The 23,833-nt window shown below is 44.9% G+C and overlaps 1 protein-coding gene across 1 annotated transcript in view; it reads right to left on the bottom strand.

Annotated features, from left to right (window-relative positions):
- The window catches only part of PAQR8 (progestin and adipoQ receptor family member 8), a 40,722-nt gene extending 17,944 nt beyond the window's left edge, over window positions 1-22,778 (bottom strand). The window contains exon 1 of the mRNA XM_081094833.1: window positions 22,719-22,778. The gene's annotated coding sequence lies outside the window, so the exon portion shown is untranslated. The remainder of the gene's footprint in view (window positions 1-22,718) is intronic.
- Window positions 22,779-23,833: the final 1,055 nt, after the last annotated feature.

Genomic DNA, 23,833 nt, shown 5'->3' with positions numbered 1-23,833 from the left:
AGATGCGGATTGCTTCTCACTTGGACAATTATATGTTGCGTGTTCTAGAGTCGGCAAACCAGACAATCTCTATATCTGCACAGACAATGGAACAACAAAAAATATTGTATACCCACAAGCATTGTGAAATTAAACATATTAGAGACGTGCACTTTCTCTTTTCTTTCTTTTCCATTTAACCAGACTGAGCCACAGCAACGCGTGGCCGGGTACAGCATATATATATATATATATATATATATATATATATATATATACATATATATATATATGCTATAATAAAATCATGAAATTAAATACAGTATCCATAAACATATACTGTTTAAAATATTTTTAACCTTTATGTAAATTTTGTACCCAACATTCTGCAGCCTTCTTTCTTTCATTTAATACATGCTTTGTGTTTTTTTCCACATTAATTATGACATCATTCTCTAATTGATTCATTTTCTCTGCTGAATATTTTCTGAATGCCACAATTTATCTGTCCATCCTCTTGTGGATGGACATGCAGGCTGTTTTCAGCTATTTCCCCTGACAAGTAAGGCTGTGGTGCAGTTCGTACATGTCTTCTTGGGCACATGCCTAGAAGGGGCTTCCTCTGCAGGTCTCTGCCCAGGAGGCTGTTCCCCCCTTACCCTTCCCTGATGGCACCTCTCAGATGCCGATTCGATTCCCCCATGCATCTAACTCACCCAGTCAGAGCTACAGCCTCCGTCCATTCTCCTGCAAACTTCAGTTTGCATCACTTAAATGATGCCATTACATACAATTCTGTCCTGTAGATATTTGAGTACTTTTCATATACTCCTAGCAGGCCATACGTTTCTGATGAGCAAGTCCTGTGTAACATGGCATTACATTCCCTCTCCTCCCCACTTAGAGCCTGGCACATATATTTGCCCAGAGGGGACCTTCGATGAATATCTGTTGAATCCACTAAGCTTTCCTTCTTTTGCTACTAAGTACTGCTATCACCATCTAAGGACATACCTCTCATGACGACAGTATATATATATATATATACTGCGACATTCCTATGTACTATCATTTCACCACAGGGGTCACGAGAAGCCTGTCTCTATCATCCACACTCTATGTTGGGAGACACTGGAGGTCCAGGGGGACACTCCCAGCCAGATGACTGCCTGGAGCTAAATGACGGTAGGCAGTTGCTTATGAGTAAAGGTAAGGAAAACATTCTCCCTACTCTACTTATTGTCAAAGCACCCAAAATATTACATTTATGCCAAAAAAATGTATAAGAATTTTGTTCAGAACTAAAAATCAAATACTGGATAAGAATGTTACTAAAAATTGGGGGAGGAGGGGTATTTTCAAGATTGGTGCTGTGCTTATTTTGGTCAACCAGTGTTTATTGTCATCAGCGTAGACAGGATATAAGGAGGAAATCTGTTCCTCCTCCTCCCACCTCGTCCTGTGACCTCAGCAATTATTACACAACATTAGCCTGGGGACAGAGTCACAAATAGCCACGCGTGTGCTGAATGGCTGTGGAGTAGTTCCAGAATCCTTGGCCAGGGACAGGCTTGTGGAGTGGCAAAGGTGGCTGTCTACCCGCAGGTGTCCACCGCTCCTCCAAGGTCAGTGGGGTGGGGGTGGGAGCACGGCTAGAGACTTCTTCCTGATTCCAAAGTAGAGATTCATACTCATCATACTTCTTTCTTATTAGCTATGGAAGTGGTTAAAAAGTGAGATGCGAAAAAGTCAATTCAAGAATCCAGTACCGCCATAAGAAAGGATGAAAGAGCATCATTTGCAACAACATGGATGGACCTTGAGAACATTATAGGACGTGAAATAAGTCAGACAGAAAAAGCTAAGAACCATATGATTTCACTCATATGTGGGATATAAAACTGGAACTTATGAACACAAACAGCAGTGTGGTGGTTGCCAGAGGCAAGGGGATGGGAGGGGAGAAGGGTGTCCTAATATGAGGTGACAGGAGACTTGACTTTGGGTGGTGGGCACATGGTGCTATATACAGATCTTGTAACTTAGAAATCCACACATGAAACCTATATGTTTATGTTGACTAATGTCACCCCAATAAAATGTAATAAGAAATAAAAAAAAAAAGTGGCTTAAGCAACAATATGCACTCAGGACAAACTAAAAGTCAGACAGTCAGGAGACTGTCATTTCTGGGGTATGGAGCTTCGCTTTAGAAAGGGCCAAGTATAAAAGCAGCCATTTCTCTTCACTGTAACATAACCTCAAGTCTCAGGTGACATGTGATTATAATCTGTGCAAGTGCTACCTGAGGGCCCGGATTGTTTTTCCAATCGAGTTGAAATGCCCGCAGCCATGACTTCTGCATCAGCTGCCCGCCAGCATGAGCTTTAAAGGCATACACCACTTGCTCGTGGCCTAAGCACCGCCACACACCGCCTGCGGGCCCTGGAAGGTTCGGACACTGATTACAACAGCAGCCAGGAGGAAAACAACTCCTTCCAGTGCTTGCTCAAATCCCACCTTCTCAACAGCCTCATTGCCCTAGTAACGGAGCTGCACTCTCTCCAGCACCTAGAATCCCCTTACTCTGCTCTTTTTCTTTGTTTTCTGTATCACTTTTTACCTTGTGATTTATTATGTTCTCATGCTTTTAATTTTTTTTTTAAAAAATATATTTTTATTGATTTCAGAGAGGAAGAGAGAGGGAGAAAGAGACAGAAACATCAATGATGAGAGTCATTGATCGGCTGCCTCCCGCACGCCCCCCACTGGGGATCAAGCCCGCAACCCCAGGCATGTGCCCTTCACCGGAACCGAACCCAGGACCCTTCAATCCACAGAGCACAGATGAGGAAACAGGTTAAGTCCCTTGCCCAAAGTCACCCAGCCGGAAATAGTGGAACCAGAATCCGCACACAGGAAGTCTTGCTCCAGAGGTAATTCCCAAACTTCTATACTACTCAGGAAATGCTGTTTCTGCTTTATTTATTGAAAATCATTCTAAAATGTGTTTGTTTACTTTACTAAATGTGTAAGTGAAAATAATGTGGATAATTCATAACCATCGAGTCCTTCATCTCCTTCTCTATCTCAGTGATCCTAATGCAGCTCGGATAATGGACCTCCCAATGGTTGAGAAGACTGGATGGTGTCTCTGGTGAGCCGAGAACCCTACTGGGAAGTTGATCTTAAACAAAAGTTCTAGTAGGACTTTATTTCCCTGTGATTTCTGTGTTTTTTTCAAAGTGGACGATGTCAGTAAAAATTAGCTTAATTGAAGACTTTGATTAATCTAAGTTATACTGTAGTAGATACACTGTAATTAATATCGATAAGACACATCCATTATACGGTCCATTTAAAAATGGGACTTTTCCCTCTTTGAGGTTGTATTGATCTTGGAGGCAAGGAAGGCATAAGGCCCAAATCCTGCTCTCTTCAAATTAAATGAATCACATACTTAAAAATAAACCACAATCCTTCTGGCACCAATAGCGCCATTTGTAAACTGAGAATAATAAAGGCCAATGACTTAAGATTTCTGAATTAAAGTTGAAAAAAAAAAAAAGAATGTAATTACATGCCTAAGACAAGATGACTGCAGGTCCAGAAAGTATCACTTCCCAGCTGCAAGCTTATTCAGTATGGAAAAGCCAACATTACGTAACTTCACCACGAAATTAACATTCAAATAAAATGCTTTTAATAAGAGGATTTTAACCCCAATGGGTGCATTTTAAAGTTCCTGTGTCTTTAGAAAACAAAAGGTACAGTATCAGCCATAGGCTATTCCAGCAAGTTCCACAGATCATATGGTCTTGGGAAGAGACAAGAACTTATTGTTACCAGAAAATTCAAGGTCAGTATTTACAGTTTCATTTCCAACACCCCAGCGCTCCCTTGGACAAAGGATTGTAGTATCTACTGACAGTTGCAATTATTCCCCAACTCTATTTCAGCCTCACCAGCCATTCATCCCACTCAGAATATTCGACTACTTCGGACTATTTGTTATTCCAAAATAACAACAGCAAATGATGTTTTGTGTTTTGTTGTTGTTGATTTCTTTTCGTATGATATCCAAAAAGATGGAGAAATTAAAGAATAATAGTAAGCCAGAAGTGATTTCTGTGATTTTTAGATAAGCAATGCTAGATAACAGTACACGCTTAAGGGGGGGGGGGGGGGGGGGGCGTGGCAGGGGCTCTAAATCTAACCTGATTCTTTATATATACCTTTAAAATACCTGGCCAATCTAATGCTTGTTTGACCTGGATGGCGCCTCCCCTCCTCCATCCTTGTCTTTCTCCCTCCAGTTGAGACTTCTGATATGGAAAAGGACCTCTGCCAGTCCTTCCTGGTAAGTCAGAGTATCCCAGAATGAGCCTTGATTTGACTTTTTTTTTTTTCTTTTGGCAAAAGAATGTTCTGTTGATTAAAACAAAAGAAAACCACACTTGTGCTCACACACCCTGATCCTAACCACCCAGACAGCAGCCTGGCATCCTCTGTCAATCTTCCAGGAGCAGCCAGGCCTGGAGCAGCCCGCACAGCTTCTTCGCCCACAATTCACCAGGAGGTAATGATTCCTGGTGACTACAGACTGGCCCAGGCCGTTCCTACAGCCCAGTGCACCATCTATAACGTGGTCATGAACAGTTAACACATCTTCTGTCAAGGAAATCCTGTTGCTTCATATGCATTTTCTTAATATCCTCCAAGTTTCTTCAAAGGTAAAGAGAATTGCTAAATCACCTGAGAGTTAACTAAGTTTCTTGCTTTCACATCTCATTAAACTACACTGAATTTTAACTCAGCTTAATACAACGGCTATGCCAGATGAGGAGCTCCTTAGGACAGGCTCTGGGCTTCCATTTCCCTTATATTTCTCTTAAGCACTAAGCATTCCATTTCTCCCATGGAAGTTGGTTACTGACTAACCCAACCAATCCACAGACCTACTGTGGGTTGAAAAGGGAGAGTCACGACCTCCAAATCCTCCGAGAACCATCAACATTTAAAATATTTCGCCCTGGCTGGTTTGGCTCAGTGGATAGAGCGTCGGCCTGCAGACTTGGGGGTCCCAGGTTCGGTTCCGGTCAAGGGCATGTGCCTTGGTTGCAGGCACATCCCCAGTGGGGAGTGTGCAGGAGTAGGCTGAATTGATGTTTCTCTCTCATCAATGTTTCTGACTCTATCCCTTTCCCTTCCTCTCCGTAAAAAAATCAATAAAATATATTTAAAAAAATATATTTCCCCCCGGTCATCTGCTCTCCAGGAGGGTTCAGTATTTCCCCTCCCTCTGACCTGATTTTGGTGAAAGAGGAGAGAGCTGGTCCCTAGCTGTTAGTGACCTACTGTGAGCACAAGAAAGGCTGGTAGGATTTCAGTTTGGAAGAGCTTTCCAGGCCACTTACTTAGGAAACAGCAAATGGATTTCAACCCTCCTGCCAAGCTGGTTGATAAGGGCTTCCTGGAGTCCCATACTGAGAGGCATTCCAGGCCTGGGGTGAGCTCAGAGGAAGAGGTGCTGTGATGGATGCACCATGTCTACCACAGGCTCTCAGGGGCACCAGGCTCAGGAGAGAGCTGGGCACGGAGCCAGATATGTGCTATCCCTGAGCAAAATCTATTGTGGAGAGCTAAGCAACTTGCAACCCGCTGTTTCCCTCCCCTCCCCCCTACTTTTTTTTTTTTTAAATATATTTTCATTGATTTTTTACAGAGAGGAAGGGAGAGGGATAGAGAGTCAGAAACATCGACCAGCTGCCTCCTGCACACCTCCCACTGGGGATGTGCCCGCAACCAAGGTATATGCCCTTGACCGGAATCAAACCTGGGACCTTTCAGTCCGCAGGCCGATGCTCTAACCACCAAGCCAAACTGGTTTTGGCATCCCCCCTACTTTTTAAAAGAGTGGAAGTCAAATCAATCATAAAAAAAAAACTATTTTGAAATATTTACAATAAATGTATTAAAAAAACAATCCCGGAAAAAGGACAAGGACAAGCTCTTTCTGAAAAGTACCTCAACAGCATCTCAACAAGCACCAACTTCCAGTGTTCCATGGGCTAGCAGGGGTCCTCAAACTACGGCCCGCGGGCCACATGCGGCCTGCCGAAAACATTTATCCAGCCCGCCGGGTGTTTTTGCCGCGGCTGTGTGCACAGGAATCTGTTCATTTTTTTTTTTTAAAACTATAGTCCAGCCCTCCAACGGTCTGAGGGACAGTGAACTGGCCCCCTGTTTAAAAAGTTAGAGGACCCCTGGGCTAGAGGCTAAGGAGCTGGGTAGCTCTCCAGCAGCTATATGGCTTCTGTGGTGGGACTGTGTGGAGGAGGGGGAAGGAAAAGAGACCAAGGGTTGAGAAGCAAGCCAATGTTAGTGATCCCCAAGACAAAGGAAAGTGCTAATCAGACAAGTCAATGTCATGTTTGTTTCAACAGGGAAAAGGGAGACTCAGTTTCTTGAACTTGAACTAGCAAAGCTCTCTGGATCAACCAATAGTATTCACTTGCTTTCTGCTTTGTTCTTAACACCAAGTGGGCACATACAAGGCAAACGACATGGTTCTTTTCACAGCCAGATTATATAATCAATCAATCAATCTCTCTCTCTCTCTCTCTCTCTCTCTCTCTCTCTCTCTCTCTCTCCCCTCCCCCCCCCCGAGGTGGGTAGGACACCAGAGGCCAGGTCAGACCTCTGGGAGAGACAGAGTTGGCCTCTCACCATCTACTCTGTGTTGTCAGCCAACTGGGTCCCAGGTGAGGAGAATGCCTTTGGCAGCCACAGTGTACACACAGACCAGAGAGCTTAGAAAAGGCAAGGGAGAGGAGGCAGACATGTGATTCGGGAGGCAAACAAACACAATTAAGCCGTGCTGGAAACGAACTGAAAAGACTCAGTGGGACGACTTTGATTCCTTCTGCCAAGAGAGAAAACCAAAGGGAAATTCATTTTAAAAGAAGCCTTTTACTGGGTCCCTTGGCTGTCAAGCCCAGTGACTGTCATATTTTCTGTTGAGTCCTTTTCACTGTGGGCTTCTCCCACATTTCAAACACTCTCAGAATCATGTTACTTTATCAGTTTTGCTGTCCAATGAGGATCCACTAATATTTCAGGCTTTCATTCTTGGAGATGACAATTCCAAGCCTTTCACAGTCATTCTGCCCCTATGTACCCAAACAGACCAATTTGCTGCAATGGTCCGGTGGTTGAATTCACAGAAATCAACAGTCATGTTTCTGGTAGTGTGCACTTCTAACTCCAAGGTCTGATTCCACCCTCAAAGATCGGTGACAGCAGAGGGGTTGGTTGCAACCACCTAGTAGTTAACAGGATGGGCTGAGGAGATAGGCAACTTGGATTTGAATCCTGACTCCGCCACTGACAAGCTGGGGACCTTGGGCACATATCTTAACCTCCTTGTGTCTCATTATTTCCATCTATAAAATAAGGATATAATGGTATCTGACTGACAGGATTGCTGTGATGTTTAAAGAATTATCATAAAAGAGTCTTTATCTGCTCAGCTGGTGTGGCTCAGTGATTGAGTGTCGACCTATGAACCAGGAGGTCATGGGTTTGATTCCCGCTCAGAGCACATGCTCAGGTTTCAGGCTCGATCCCCAGTGTGGGGCATACAGGAGGCAGCTGATCAATGGTTCCCTCTCATCATTGATGTTTCTATCTCTCTATCCCTCTCCTTTGTTCTCTGAAATCAATAAAAATATATTTTAAAAAGAGTGCTTATCTTTCAAAATACATTCTGAAATGCTCACAAATAATGATACGATGTCTGCAGTTTACTTCAGAATCACCTGGGGGTAAGGCATTGGGACAAAGACATTGGCCCTAAGTTGATAATTGCTCAAGTTGAGGGATGGGCATTCCATCCACCTCTGTTTTGAAATTTTCTATAACAGAAAATTTAAGAGCGAGAATACAGGTAAAACTGCTCGCACACAGCATGTGCTCAATACATGTCATCTGTTATAAATCAGAGAGGGACTTGAAGGCATTGTTGCTAGGTCAAAAAGCACCATGATAGCTGCCTCCCTCTCTAGAGACCTGGGTGGTTCTGGGGCCAGCAATGGGAGATGGGGGTTGCATTGAGAACTTCACCATCACTCTAGGCCATTCATTATTGCCCAATCTTTTCACCATCAAGCCTGTTTTAGATTATTATTAGTTCTCTATGCTTTGAAAGAATTCTAAATCAACCACAGCCATTAAGTAGTCATTATCCCGTAACTTTTAGTCAGCTACACATAAGCACAAGTCAGAATTTTGAGTCAGAGTTTAGATGAGGTCTAAATTGATCTTGTATTGTACCAGCCAAAAGAAAGCACTACCTAGTTTTAATGGCCTGTGCAACTATTTGACCCACATATATTTGTAGGCATATGAAATAATGAAAAATAGCTTAACACTTCCCCCAACCCTGCCCCCTGCCACCAGAGTCTATGCCTCCAATAGGTTCAGGTCCAATAGGTTTATATATGCCACATATATAAATCCAAAGTCAGTACCAGAAACTCCCAGCTTCTGGAATTGCTTACACAAGCTGAGGGACAGGAAATGCCAGGCTAGACCAACTTCAGGCTAGATATGCACTCTAAGAGGATTAAATCCAAACTCATCTGCTCCCTGCCCTCTCACAGACAAGGAATCTCCAATCCCAGCTGTCACACTAACTGTAATGGCCTTGGGCTAGCCCAGCGGTTCTCAACCTGTGGGTCGAACGACCCTTTCACAGGGGTCACCTAAGACCATGGGAAAACACATATATAATTACATATTGTTTTTGTGATTAATCACTATGCTTTAATTATGTTCAATTTGTAACAATGAAAATACATCCTGCATATCAGATATTTACATTACGATTCATAACAGTAGCAAAATTACAGTTATGAAGTATCAGCAAAAATAATTTTATGATTGGGGGTCACCACAACATGAGGAACTGTATTAAAGGGTCGCGGCATTAGGAAGGCTGAAAACCACTGGGCTAGCCACTTCATCTTCGTTTTCTCCTGGGTAAACTGGAACATCTCCCTCCTATGCTTGTTTTAGGAATTAGAGAGAACGTAAATAGAGTGCATTGCACAATGCCTGGCACGTAGTAATTACTCAATACATGGTAGCAATGTTACATCTCTGTATGCCTTCACGTACAAATGGATGTCTTATCATTACCTCCTTTGTAATTTGGTTATGTATCTAGACACCACTGGTTCTCCAGGTTATGAGACATATCACAGATACATAATTATACAGTTTAAGATTTTCTTCTTTTTTTATGCGAAAAATTTTAATGCAGACGTATTCAATCTTCTTCACAGAGCTGATAAATAGATAACTATGTTGCTGTGATCAATACCTACATGTTCTCTTCTATGTGGATCCCTCTTCTTCCATAAATGTTGTGTTATAGTATCTTTTATAATTTAAAAAATTATTTTAAAGAAAGTCATGAGAAAAATATGGCCGAATTCAACTGCAGCCAGGCCATTCTTCTTCTTTTTTTATTTTAATGTGTTTTTATTGATTTTTTAGAGAGAGTGGAAGGGGGAGGGATAGCGAGATAGACACATCGATGAGAGAGAAACATCATCGATGGGCTGCCTCCTGTATGCTGGGGACGGAGCCAGAAACCCAGGCATGTGCCGTGACAAGGAATTGAATCAGTGACCTCTGGGTTCTAGGGTCATCACTCAATGACTGAGCCACACCACCCGGAAAGCCATTCTTATTTCTGTTGTGAAACACTTGCTTCATGTCTACTGTATATTGTTGAGAGGATCAATGGATAAGACAGGTGTAAATAATAAAGCCAGAACTCCATTAGAAAGACTTTAGTCATCATGCAGGATGTTTTGAAGAGAGAGAGAGAGAGAGAGAGAGAGAGAGAGAGAGAGAGAGATTGATTTATGTGATCCAAGAAATATTTATAGCACTTTATGAACTAACCTGAACCGCTGCACAAAACCGAGATTTGATAAATCAGTTTCCAACTGCCTGAAATGCTGTCCAGTTTCAATGTCCTTTTTTTTTTAGGTTGTCATTTGGGGGTGTTTTATTTTACTGTATTTTTTTACATAACAAAATCACTTTTGTTGGCATTGTATAAATAGACACATATTTTTCAAATCAATAGTAAACATTTTATTCAACAGATTTTTAAAAAATAATCTCATTTCACCAATGTCATTTTTGGAGCTTTACCTGAATCTGCTTGTCTGGGTGACATTCGAATACTGCAGCCAAGTCCAACCTCAGCATTAGCCAGGCATGAAACTAATTCCACTTTCTAAAGTGCTCAGGATTCCTGGCAACCCAAGAGAATAATATCAACGCCTTTTATCTTGCTTAAGTGCAGAAATAGAAAAGCTAAGATGGGACTCCTGGAATGAATTCTGTGGACCAGAGTTAAATATACCACGGAGAATAGAAATTTTCTAATTCAAGAGCTATTACACTCCAATTCTGATTTTACATCATCTTCCCTTTCCTTCCATATTTTATACAACTTTACCAATTCTCTTTAGAATAAGCCTAAAATGAAAATGAGATAATAGTTTTCACCAGCAAAAAGTTTTATTTCTCACGTATGTTCTACAGGCAAGATTCCACAGAACAAGTGTATTTTTATTCCATCTTGAACTGGTGTGGGTAAGTGTAGACTTCTTCTAGTTTCCTGACTGTGGACCTTGGGAATTCTCTTAGACTCCAAAGAGCAGGTGCTACCATAGGGCAAGTACAGTTTCAAGCTACTAATGAAAAGCAACAAATTCTTTATTTTTTCTTCTTTCTTAATTATTTTTTTACCTTTTTAAATTTATTTTTATTGTTGAGAGTATTACAGATGTCCCCCATCCCCCCCCTTTGCCCTCTTCCTGGCTCCCGCCCCACCCCAGCCTTCGCCACACTATTTCTGTATCCATGGGCTATGCATATAAGTTCTTTGGCTCTTCTTAATCTTGGCCTATCTCACCCTAGAAGAGTGGTTGGCAAACTCATTAGTCAACAGAGCCAAATATCAACAGTACAATGATTGAAATTTCTTTTGAGAGCCAAATTTTTTAAACTTAAACTATATAGGTAGGTCCATTGTTATTAACTTAATTAGGGTATTCCTAAGGCTTAGGCAGAGCCACACTCAAGGGGCCAAAGAGCTGCATGTGGTTCTCGAGCCGCAGTTTGCCGACCATGGCCCTAGAACAGGGGTGGGCAAACTTTTTGACTTGAGGGCCACAATGGGTTCTTAAACTGGACCGGAGGGCCGGAACAAAAGCATGGATGGAGTGTTTGTGTGAACTAATATAAATTCAAAGTAAACATCATTACATAAAAGGGTACGGTCTTTTTTTTCAATAGTTTTATTCATTTCAAACTGGCCGGATCCGGCCCGCGGGCCGTAGTTTGCCCACAGCTGCCCTAGAAGGATAAATGTCATTGCCCTTAATGCTATCTGTGTCTCAAGACCAACAAAATCTCTTAAACTAATAACCCTACCTCTGACCTTCATATGCTTACAGTCCTAGGAACTGGAGACTAGTTACAGTCAGGAACCCGCTCAGCCTGGAAAAGGGGGAGAGCTCGCCTTGGTTCTTCTCTGGGTGTGCTCATCTCGAAATCTTGGCGTTCCCCATTACCGCTATTATATACCAACATTCATAATTATTATAATCATAATTATTATTAATCCACACATTTGACAAGTTACACTCTGATATACTATTGAATCCTCCTCACATAAGAAAATAGGGACAGTTATTAGTTATCTAAGGCTTAACTCAACCTAATCAGCCAATCCAGGTGACTTATTGCAGCAGAGAGCAGTTCCCCACCTTTGGGGAATTGTGGTTTCTAAACACCATGTGTGATAATGTGAAGTCTAACTCTTTCTCTCTAACTTTCTGAGTAGGGAACCAACCAGTGTCCTCCCTATCGACATGTGGCCAGAGCTTTACTTTGGCCATGTGCACAAGAATTTAAAAGCCATGATAAATACTTTCCCTACCTGTCTTTGAATTGGAGGGTCACATCTAAAACTTACCTGTAAACTATAACCTCCATAAGGTTAGGGACAGCATTTTAGCCCATCATTCTATCCCCAGTGTACAGCATTGACCCTGGCCCTTAATATTTGATGAATGGATGGATGAATGAATGAATGAATAAATAAATGATGGAATGAACAAGATATCCTTTGGTTCCCAGACCACTGATCAAAGTCTCACTCGACACGGTTTAGTGTTCAGGTTCCTCCTCAGCCAGGACTACCCAGGCCACACCATGAATTTCAGTAATTCATGCCATTAAGTATCACAAATAGCCTGAGCAGTTTCCATAAAGTAGTTCTATACAACAGAGAGGGCGCCCTTTTCCTGCCTTAATCACTGGGTGGTTTGGGCGGGGATTTCCAGCCACACACACAAGGAAAGGTGAGTGGAAGCTACAGGTTCTAGGGTGTTATGAACTGAATGTTTGCACCTCTACCATCTCTAATGCTTATGTTGAAGCCATAATCCCCAATGTGATGATATTTGAATCGGGGGCCTTTGGGAAGTAATTAGGTTTCGATGAGGTCATTAGAGTGGGGTCCCAGGATGGGAGTAAGTAGGAAAAAGGGACTGAGAGCTAACTCTTGCTCTCTAGGGCATTCACCCAGTGCTTGCTGTATGTCTCTCTGTCTCGCTCACTGCCACGTGAGGACACAGCAAGAAGATGGTCATTGACCCTGCCCAGATAGCTCAGTAGTTAGAGTCAACCTGATACACCAAGGTTGAAGGTTTGATCCCTGATTAGGGCACATATAAGAAACAACCAATAAATGCATAAATAAATAGAACAAGAAATTGGTTTCTCTCTCTTTCCCTCTCTCTCTCTCTCTCTCTCTCTCTCTCTCTCAATCAATAATTCTTTTTAAAGAAAAAAAAAAGGTGGCCATCTGCAAACTAGGAAGAGGGCCCTCACAGTACTTAAACTTACTGGCACTTTTATCTTGCATTTCCCAACCTCCAAAACTGTGAGAAATAAATTTCTGTCGTTCAAGGCACCTAGTCTGTGGTATTTTGTTATGGCAGCCTGAGCTAAGACATAGGAACATTTCCCTGATATTTAAACTGTCCCTAGAGACAAGAGTCTAGAATCTGGAGAAATGTCAACAAACTAGTACTGAGGGAACAAAGGACACAAATCAAGAATGTGACCTTGCTGTAAGAACTCTGCTCCTTGGGCGAGTCACAACTCCTCTGTCCCTCATCTGCCAAAGGGGGCTAATAGGAGTAATCTACTATTGTTGAGTTGTTCTGAGAATTAAATGAGGTAATATTAATATACTAGTGGCCCGGTGCACGTATTCAAGCGCACTGCAAGGAAATTAATTAGAAGAAATATTTTAATATCGCTACTCACCCTTTCTATATAATAGAAGTATCAACCAAATTCACAATCAACAATGACAGATCAAAACACACACATGTGATTGGCACCAGTGAGAGCTTTATATGTATCACCCATGCATGAGTCAACTTAGCGTTTTATATAGAATAAACTTGCTTAATTAGACCTGCTTTCTGATTTAGCTAAACTTTTTCCAGCCCAGTGAAGCACCCCAACTTCTCTCTCAGGTAACTGTCAGAAACACAGCAGTAAATGTCAACACGAAGCAGATTATTATTGTAGATCACGCAGGGAGAACAAAGGGTAAAATATTTAACTGCAGCAGTGTTTGACTATATTCTGTGCAGTGAGAAAACCTGAAGTCATTTCCAAGGTTCACCATTTCTTATGTCTTTTCAGTCAGGTCAAGTTTCTAAATCTCCATTTTTCGGCTAATGAAAAGAAAATAGGATTCCACCAAGTCTCCTATCTAATTACTCCAGGACTTCTATGAGGATTAAATGAGATCAGGCATGGGAAAACACTTCAGACATTTGGTTAAAGTGTGAAATGCTTGCACCTGGCTATAAAGCAAGTCGTGTTCCTGGGCTGAAGAAACTGCAAGAAGGCTAGTCATCGCTAGGGAGAGGAAGCTGGGTGTTGCTTCATGATGTCATTACCCAGTGCCCACAGCGACCATTTCCGGGCTGGGTTGGGCTGTGGGCTGCGTTTTGTGCCATGGGTTCTCAGCAGCATCAGCTGCGATTTGGTGGGGTGTCACTCCGGGGTGGTGGCAGGGCCTGTGTCCCACTTGGGGTGAGCCGAGTGTTGCTTTGTGGGCACCAGGTCTGTGGTGACGTTTCTTTGTGCACATCACAGCAGCTCCTGCGTTGAGCGTCTGCCCCTGGTGGTCAGTGCACGTCATAGCAACCAGTCGGACACTTAGCATATTAGCCTTTTATATATAGACTAGAGGCCCAGTGCATGAAATTCATGCACTGGAGGGGGGGGGGGTGTCCCTCAGCCCGGCCTGCCCCCTCTCACAGTCTGGGAGCCCTCAGGGGCGGGAGGCGACCCGGTGATCAGGGGAAGGCGACGCCCCATCACGCCCCATTGTTGTTGCCACTGTCGGCAGCGCAAGCCTCAGCTGGCCCTGGTTACCTGGGCCTCGGGCGGCCCTGGGCGGCTGGGGGACCAAGGAGACTGGGGGACTCCAGAGGCAGGCGCATGAGGCGGGCCCGGCCTTGTTGCGTGCCTGCTGCCCCGGTGGGGCTTAGGGGACTGGGAGCTGCCATCTTGTGGTTGTGGGTGTCACCATCTTTGAGGGCATGGCAGTAATTAGCATATTCCCTCCTTATTGGCTGTGGGTGCCGCCATCTTTGCGATGGTGAGAACCAATTAGCATATTTCCTCTTTATTAGATAGGACTAGAGGCCCTGTGCATGAAAAGTCATTCACTCGGGGAGGGGACCCTCAGCCCGGCCTACGCCCTCTCGCAGTCCTGGACCCCTCGGGGGATGTCTACCTGCTGGCTTAGGCCCACTCCCCAGGGGATCGGGCCTAAGCTGGCAGTCACACATCCCTCTGGCAGCCCAGGAGCCCTCAGGGGATGTCCAACTGATGGCTTAGGCCCACTCTCTGTTGGACATCCTTAGCATTGCTGAGGAGGCAGGAGAGGCTCCTGCCACTGCCACTGTGCTTGCAGCCATCAGCCTGGCTTGTGGCTGAGTGGAGCTCCCCCTGTGGAAGTGCTCTGACTACCATTTAGCTCCTGCATTTAGCATCTGCCCCCTGGTGGTCGGTGTGCATCATAGCGACTGGTCTTTCTGCTGTTAGGGTCAATTTGCATATTACCCTTTTATTATACAGGATTTCCTGACACTAGTAAATGGTCCATCGGTAATTATTTGTACAATGCTGAGGCCCAACTCATGCTCTATCACAGTGCCTTTACACAGGCTCTGCTAAATAAGAAGAGAGAGAAAGACGTCATTGACAGAGCCTGGTGGCAGTAATCTGAAGCCCTGGGTTTGAGTCTTTGTTTTTGCCATTTTCTCATTATGACTTTGACAAATTATATACCCTCTCCAACTCCAAGGTCCCTTCATCTGTAAAAAACAAAACAAAACAAAACAAAAAACACCCCAGTATAATGATACCTCCTCTCTATGCCTCCTAGGATAGTTGCAAAAGTCATACTGCAGATCCTTGCATGGAAGTATTGCAAGAGGTAAATTTGTCAATCTGCATTAAATACCTCTAAGGCTCTAAAACAGTGGTTCTCAACCTTCCTAATGCCGCGACCCCTTAATACAGTTCCTCATGTTGTGGTGATCCCCAACCATAAAATTATTTTCGTTGCTACTTTATAACTGTAATTTTGCTACTGTTATGAATCGTAATGTAAGTATCTGATATGCAGGATGGTCTTAGGTGACCCCTGTGAAAGGGTTGTTCGACCCCCAAAGGGGTCGCGACCCACAAGTTGAGAACCACTGCTCTAAAACAATGGTTTTCCAGCTTTTTTTTTTTTTTTTTTTTTTTTTTTACTGGAACCCATTACAAGAAATATTTTACATTGCAAACAGGTATACATTGATCACTAAAATGAAAGCTTGACAAAATAAAACTGTTACTTTGATATTTTTAATTTGGTTCTGTTCCTTTTTTTTTTTTTCTTTTTAATGTAGGTCATTCATTTCACAAGGCATAGTCCTGACCCTCAACTCTTACTGGGCATCAGAGTCATCTGAGGAGCATTTTAAAAATCTGACTCCCTGGGCCCTACCCACCAAGATTCAGAATCAATGGTTTGGAGTGGGGACTGAGCAATTCTTAGACAGCCCCAGGTGGCTCTATTATTGTGCAGCCAGAACTAAGCCCCACAGAACTAATGGCTTCAATTTAGCTCCCAGCTAAAGCACCACTGGATGAATTATTGACATCCCTGTCTGCTCACACTCAGCACCGGATGTCACCCCACCCCCACCCAGCTGAAGGCCTGCTGGTGCTGTGAGTGGATCGCTCACTCCTGTGGCTTCAGTGTGCTCCAGGAAACCCAGAAAGGAATAAAGATCAAAGCGGAGCCTGGGCTTTTCGGGAGGCCTCCTGTCTCCTCCCAGATGGCTGGGTGACTCCATGCAGAGCAAAATCTGGAATGGATTAGGAGGATATTGCTAAGAGTGAAGGGACCCCTTACAACAGCGGTTCTCAACCTGTGGGTCGCGACCCCTTTGGGGGTTGAACGACCCTTTCACAGGGGTCGCCTAAGACCGTCCTGCATATCAGATATTTACCTTACAATTCATAACAGTAGCAACATGACAGTGATGAAGTAGCAACGAAAATAATTTTATGGTTGGGTCACAACATGAGGAACTGTATTTAAAGGGCCAGAAGGTTGAGAACCGCTGCCTTACAAGAACTTTTTGCTTGAGTAGGAGGAGCTAAGGAAAAGTAAAGGGAAACTGCTGACCTCCTTGCCTGCTCTGACCTCACAGACACAGGGGTTTCAGTAGAGCGTGGAGATAAGCTCAGTCGAAGGGTCTTCATGGCCTGGCTGTCTCCTTCTAGGTTTAGCCCAGATGAAACAGAAAGCTCTCTATCCTCAGTTCATCGTCTCTATACAGAAGAGAGGTCTGGGGACTGTCCTGTTCACCTGGTTGGAGTGATCTGCAGCCTACCCTGAGCTGCCTAGCAGAACCTGGGCCAGAATGCAGAAGGTACCACGAATGGTGGAGGCCATGAGTCTGTGTCCCTGCCCTTTTCTTGGACACACGGATGGGATTAAGAAACCTGTATTGGTTCTGTACACAATTGGTTAAACACACACACACACACACACACACACACACACACAAATGGCCCTGTGGGAAGCCACCTATTGTCTTCACTAGCAGTGAGGTGTGGACAAGGAACCTGGAAGGCTGGTGACCCTTGAAGCCCTGGCAAAGGTCAGGGCTGTGCACCCACTGTTAGTCCAGACAATGGTAGCTGAAGCAACTTCCCCATTTACTATTATGTAAATCCTTGCTGCTGGGCTAGTCTGCCTGTTACTGGAAATTGCCTGCCTAAGGGCTAGGGGTGTATCCCAAACCAATAAAAGGTTGGTGAGGCCTGAGCACCAGGGGAAGTACTTCCCTTGAGTTGGACTTGCCCGCCTGGCCCCCCAATATTTCCAAATTATTACTTGTCTCATCTCTTTCATTTGTGTGCGGCCCCTCTTCCAGATCCTGAACCCTGAACCACGTGGGACGTGTGGTTTACACATGGCCCAGCCAGCATGGCTCAATGGTTGAGTGTCTACCTATGAACCAGGAGGTCACGGTTCAATTCCTGGTCAGGGCATAAACCCGGCTTGCAGGCTTGATCCCCAGTGTGGGGCGTGCAGGACACAGGTGATCAATGATTCTCTCTCATCATTGATGTTTCTGTCTCTCTCTCCCTCTCCCTTCTTCTCTGAAATCAATAAAAATATAATAATAAAAAAATACACCCCAAAGCCATGTCTGTTTGAGGCATATAGTCCCTGGATTTACTAACCCAACATAATAATACTAAGAGTGACCATTTACTGGGTGCCTTCCATGTACTATCTCACTTAATTCCATGATATCTCTTCAGACATGCATTTTATAGATACACAGGTTTAAGGTACTCACCTAGGGTTGTGCATTTAATAACTGGCGGTGCTAGGATGCTAATGCAGGTTGACCCCTACTTCTAGATCTATGCTCTAGACCAGTGATGGCGAACCTATGACACGCATGTCAGAGGTGACACACGAACTAATTTTTTTGGTTGATTTTTCTTTGTTAAATGGCATTTAAATATATAAAATAAATATTAAAAATATAAATCTTTGTATTACTATGGTTGCAAATATCAAAACATTTCTATATGTGACACGGCACCAGAGTTAAGTTAGGGTTTTTCAAAATGCTGACACGCCGAGCTCAAAAGGTTCGCCATCACTGCTCTAGACTAGGGTTGCTCAGCATTTATCTACATTGGGATTGGATAATTCTTTGTTGTGAAGGTTTGTCCTGTACATTAGAAGATGCTTAGCAGCTCTTCTGGCCTCTACCCATTAGATGTCAGTTATGACAACCAAAAATGTCTCAGACATTGCCAAATGTCCTCTGGCGATGGGGGGAGGGGGTCAAAATCACTCTTCTACTTTAAGAACAACTGTTATAGTCTAACCCACCATGCTGTATTGTTTCCTGGTACTTTATAAGTACAACAACAAAATCACCCTATCCTATAGTTATATATCATTTTACAAATCACCAAGTACTTTTATAGCCAATATCTCCTTATGTGGCTAGGGCTTAATCCTGAAAGAATTAATACCCCTAAAAATTATGACCATTAAAAAGAGATCTATATATTTAGTCTTCTCCAAGAAATTGAGAGAAAAGAACATGAATGAAGTCCATTTACTCTTTGGCCCACAAGCCATTGGAAGAAAAACACTTTTGCTAATGCATGTAATCCTTTGAGAGCACATTATGTTACTTTCTGGAGGACAAAGTCTGTTTCTTGTACATCTCTCTCTCTTCTGCACAGAGAACACAGAGAATTCTCACTTAATGTCGAACATTTCATGGAACATCTACCTCATAGCAACCCTTAACCACTTCATTAAATTAAAATTATATTCCCACAGTTTTTATCTTCCATGTTATGTTTTAATAAAATTCATATTCTGAAAAAAATTAATGGCAACATTGACAGAAGAGCTCAGAGTTCAGTGCCAGGTTGTCATTGAAAAAACAGAGCAAAACTCAAGTTTAACTGGAACAAATGTTCACCAGAATCATCCCTGTCAATACAGGCCAAGGGAACTATAGCTGTTTCATTCGAGTAATATTTTATTGGATCAAGGAAAAGAAATTCCAGGAGAAGTTTTTCCATATTTATTTTTCTTCAGATCTTCACTAAACTATTATACCTAACAATCAAAACAGGAATGCTTGTTTTAAAAAAAAACCATCTGAATCAAAAAAATAAAGTAGCTAACTACGGTTGCTTTTAAGGTCACTCTTTAAGAACTCCTAAGAGGCCAGGAGAGTGAAAACAAAATGTTCTCATTCACATATCCATTTGCAAAGCCCAGCTGAAGAGGACAGCATTACGTGGAAAATGATAAATCCATACATGGCTTCAAAAAAATTGTAATAGAACTATCAATAGTCAATATTAATAACAAAAATAGCTGGACTCTATGGAGCACTTTTGTGCCAGGCACTGAACTCGTGTTCTACATGCATAAATCTTACTGAATCTTCATTCCAGCCCCATGTGGTACATACTCATTAGCATCTTCTTTTTAAGGTAAGAAAAGGGAGGCCAAAAGACATGCAATAACTTGCCCACAGTCACAGCCGGATCAAGAGTCAAGTGATGGCTATATGAAGCTTTAGGTTATAGAATCTGAAAAAACAACCACTGGGAAATTAGAAAAACAATGGAAGAAAAGGGAGATGTTATGGTAGTTTTTCACAGTGTGTGCCATAGAATCCCACGACTGAAATTTTGGCATTTCAGACAGCATTCTCTTCCCCTTGCTTCTATATAGATCCTGGCACAGAAAATCTCAAGTACTGGGCATTAACTGCACACATGGGGTTAAGTAACTTTCTGGGTACCTTTTTTGGTGAGAAAAACATATCTTTTGTGTTGCTTTCTGTAAAAATGCACAGTGATGAAAAGGGCCTGGCGAAGAGTGTCCACATGGGAAAAGAAAGGCTTACCTTCTCCAGCTTCCTAGGCCGTAAAGCACACCGACAAGGCCATAGGACCGATGTTTGCACACACATTCCAGAACATATACACCCAAAGGAGGGTTGCACTTCCATTACTCTCAATCCTAAACACAGACACACGCCTTTACTGGATGCCCATCTTGGGGACCACCAGTCCCTCAAGGGGACTCTCGTTACTTTAATGGCCACACTTTCTATGACAACCTCGACTCCCCACCTCAGAGGCCACAGTTGGCCCCACATGGTGTCTGGCTCTTTCCCAAGTGAGGACGGTTTGGCATCAGGAGGCAATTCAGTTAAATGTGTTGCCAACTCTGCAGGCGGTGCCAAAGCACGAGCTCCCAAATTATTCTCAGCCATGACAGCATCCCCGGGATTGGTGCGCAGCTTGCCAAGACAGGGCTTTTGAAGGGGAGGGATACTCACTTGAATGTATAAGTGCTGGCATATTTCTTTTCACATTTGGGTAAAGAAATGGAAGAATCGGCTAGCTTTAAGTCCAAGTGAATAAATATTCTGCTGCAGTAATGATAATGCAGATTTTGGGTAAGGTTCTGACCACCCCCTTAACCCTTTGAGTGCCAACCAATATCCTAGGAACTATGCTAAAATTGCCAAGGCATTTTTGCTGACTTTACAGCAGTTTATGGAAAAAATTATGATAGCGCTCCTGGCACTTTTGGTGAAAGACAGAAGTAGCGCGATAGCGCTCCCCGGCACTCTAGGGGTTAATGAAAGAAAAAATGCTTGTCCTGAAATGCTACTTGTAAAAAGCAGAAATCACTTTCCTGTCAACTTGCATAATTATTGAAGAGATTTCCTTTTCATGGAAAAAAAAAAAAACCCACTAAAAACTGGGCCCAACAAATGCTAGTTGCCAGCATAGTGCTGGATCCTCCCAGGAAGCTCAAATCTCAGTGTGTGCCAGAAGATGGATCTATATCCAGGACAGAAGGAGTGGGGGGCATCTCTCTTCCCCCCGGATCCCCAAAGCCTAGAAACCTTCCAATAGAAAAATCCACATAATAGAACCCCAGGGCCTGAATGAGCTGTTACAGCAAATAAAGTAATTATCATACAGAAAGGGAGCTGGCACCGAAGACAAACAACGGAAAACAGACACTGCACTAGTCGTTTGTTTATCTTCAGACACACTTGGATAGCCATCCGCTGAGGTCCTAAGCAGCCTGGCTTCCTGCCAGGTGACCTGGACACCTTAGGGGTGGGCACAGCCTGTGGACATCTTAAGAGGGCAAAGGCAGTCCACCTTCCGAGTAGATAGAATCCTTTTCACTTCAGTAAGGGAGCCCTAATGAGCACAAACGATCCAAAAACTGTACAATACTCCCAGTGTTTACTTGGTTGAAGAATGCAGCGCGTTTGTGGGCGGTGTGTGTGTGTGTGTGTGTGTGTGTGTGTGTGTGTGCGCGCGCGCACATTGCTGATTTTTTTACTCAGAAATAGCCTCTCACAGAGAACAGCAGAGTAGGGAGCAAATAGCTCATGTGGATCCAAAAAATTACACACCCCTTTGTAGATCTTACCTGTATATTTGAAATCTTACTCCATAAGTATTCTCTTAACTCCCTGACCAAAATCACTTCTAACCCAGTTCAGCAATACAGGGTGCAACCAAGAGCCCGTCTGGGTCTCCCCCTTGTCGGTGGGTGGTTGAGGGACCACAGCCGCCCTCAAGTCGCCGCGCCAGGTCTGCGAGGTGCACCTCCCCACCCCACCTCCCCCACCCAAGTTGCCAAGTCCGGTAGCTAGCTGGGTGCCGAGTCCCCACCAGCGCCGTCTGGGGTGGCCCCGTCTTGCTTTCTCGAGTGACTGCCCTCTTGAGGTGTCAGTGGGCTGTGCCCTTGGCCGAGAGGGTCCGAATCTCTGCCCCACCACCCACCGGCCACCTCGGATCCCCCGCCCGGTTCCATCCTTCCAGGCCCCTGTTCTCCGCACCGGACCCAGGCTCCCCGCGCAACGCCGTCTCCCCCGCCCCCTCTCTCAGAGAGGCCCCTTCCATCTTTCCCCGGAGAAGTCACAGTCTCGTCCCACCCTATTCTTTCTGGGGTTCCCTTCCCTCGGGGTCACCCTCCCGCCTCGGGTTTCCTCTCCTCTGCATTCCCCTCCCGGGTTCGGGTCTCCGCCCAGCGGGGGGCGCCCCAAGAATGCCGACAGAGCACCCCCGGTTCCGCCCCCCCCACCCCCAGTTCCCGCACGGGAGGTCCTCTAGGTCGCGGTCCTGACCCCTCAGCTCTCTAGGTTTGGGCTCTGAGACTCCCCACCGTCGCGATCCCGATCCGCCCTCTCGCCCTCGGGGTTGGGGTTCAGAGAGTCCCCAACATAGGGGCACTGACACTCCGCCCCGGGCTCGGGTTCCTCAACATCGCGATCCCGAACGCCCCTCCGGGCTCGGGTTCTGGGGCTCCCCTAAGTCGCGATCCTGACACCTCCGCCCCGCGTACGCGCGCCCCGGGCTCCCCAAGAACGCAGTCCTCACCCCCGGCCAGACCCGCTCTGCGCCCCCGGTGATGGGGCACCGTCAGGGGCGGCGCTGGGTCGGTGCGCGTCAGGACTCACCGTCAGGGCAGCTTTGGGTCGCCTGGGTTCCCGGCTCCCGGCTCCCAGCTTCCCGCAGGCGGCTGTGACCCCGGCCCGCGCTGCACAGGGGAGCGGCCAGGAAAAGGGGACGGCCGGGGCGGGCACCGCGGGGCTCCGCCTCTACCCGCCGGGGGCGGGATTCGCAGACCGGGGCAGCCCTCCCGCCCCCCGCCCGCGCTGCCTCCCGTGCTGCGGCGGCGGAGGAAGTCCGCTGACGCCTCTTCCTTCTCCCTGGGGCTCAGGTCCACACGGCCCCCTTTCAGCTGCTGAAGGCCCGAGGGGTTGAGAGAGAAAGATAGGTGCATCGCTGTCCAGTTCTTTCCAAGACCCCACCCTGGGGGGCTCTCCCCAGTATTTCAGGGGGACAAACAACAGCAAACTTCACCTTTGATCTCAAGACTGATTGACACCCTCATCTTCTCGCCACTGGTGTCTGCACATGCAGGGTCATTCTGCCTATGAAGTCATGTTATAACACTCCCGGGAGGGCCCTTGCAAACACACACGCTTTCGTGCCCTGAGATACGTGGGTGAAGGACTCGCCCATGACTTACACACAAACACAGCCCTTACACTGCCGTGCTGGGAACCATTTCCATCCACTTCATTCTCCTTCCTCAGCTCTCCGGCCGGTCCTTAAATAGCAATGGCATACAGGAGCAGCAGGGAGGCAGAGGAAGTTCCACATCGGGTCCCAGACTTGCTCCTGACCCACAGTCTACATTTTACCATGAGAAGAACACACTTAAGCTGTAGGAGCATCGATTAACAAATCAAATTTGTTAAGGAAGCGGTCTTCACTATCTGGAAAAAGAGAAACTGATCAGATCCTGGAAAGATGGCCAACAGCAGTGCTGCCCTAAGAGGATCATGTAATTCATTTCATTGCACTTCTGAGACAATCCGGCCTACTTCCTGGTCTGTTGATGCCTGGCACTTTCCCATTACACCACCCTGCTTCAGTCACAGGTCTAACAACACCTCACGTGTGTATAGTGTCTTCTCGTTCCAAAACATTTGAAAAGTCATTATTTCCTTTATCCTCAGCAAAACATCGTGGAGCAAAGGTAGTAGGCTACCCAGTTGGGGTTATT

The sequence above is a fragment of the Myotis nattereri genome (genome assembly GCF_964212035.1).
Source record: "Myotis nattereri genome assembly, chromosome: 6".
Classification (NCBI taxonomy): domain Eukaryota; kingdom Metazoa; phylum Chordata; class Mammalia; order Chiroptera; family Vespertilionidae; genus Myotis; species Myotis nattereri.
The sequence above is the reverse complement of the archived record's forward strand: the minus strand, read 5'-3'. Positions and strand labels throughout refer to the sequence as shown.